The sequence below is a fragment of the Trachymyrmex septentrionalis genome, unplaced genomic scaffold (genome assembly GCF_001594115.1).
Source record: "Trachymyrmex septentrionalis isolate Tsep2-gDNA-1 unplaced genomic scaffold, Tsep1.0 scaffold119, whole genome shotgun sequence".
NCBI lineage: Eukaryota > Metazoa > Arthropoda > Insecta > Hymenoptera > Formicidae > Trachymyrmex > Trachymyrmex septentrionalis.
In genome coordinates, this window is record NW_017304320.1 from 997,376 (window position 1) to 998,272 (window position 897).

The following is an 897-nucleotide window of genomic DNA, read 5'->3' on the forward strand; positions in this document are numbered from 1 at the left end:
TGCATTTACGTGTTTAGAGTTATTTGAAGGCTAGATAAAAAAGACATTTTCAGTACACATGTATATAATTATGTGTACATACATACACATGTATATAATTTCTTTATTTTAAATAAAGCAAAAATGGCACAAATCTATAAAAATAATAAGTCTGTTCTCTTTAGCTTAATTTCTTGCATTCATTTCTTTTCTCTTTTACTTTCAAGTGGACAAAAAAGGGAAAAAAACTATCCAAGAAATTTAGGCTAAAAAAGACAGATCTGTTATAAGATGTATGCGGTATGGCAAGGATGTCGCGAAAGAATGTGTGTGTTAGAAATGATTTGAAAGATTGCATTTCTCAGATTTTTCTATCCAATTAAGACACACCACGCTCGGTATGTCTTGAATAGAAACGAAAACAGGAAGTTCAATAAAGAATTGCGATGCTATCTGAAAGATGAATCGATCACAATGACCAATATAATTCTTAATTAAAGTTATTATTATTTTATCTTCCATAAAAAGAAAGGTTTTACAGGTAAAAAGCCGCATGGAATTATTGGTTAATTCAATACATTCTATTTGCGCGAGTGTTTCAGTAAGTAAACAATAACAAAAAAGGACCTCTTTTTTTTATAAGTCTCAGCCATCTCAATGAGTCATATTATAGTTGCATAATTCCAAACAGCATAGAATTTTTATAATAAACATATTTTATATTGAAATGTTATGTATATAGATATTTCATACATATTTTATATAAAGCTTTATTCAAAATATTATTAAAATATAGATTAAATATTTTTATGTAATATTTAAATAAATATTTCTAATAAATATTTTTTACTTGGATTACAATGTCTAATTAAGTATGTTCACAGCATTTACTATAAAATTTATAATCATCTAAGACCA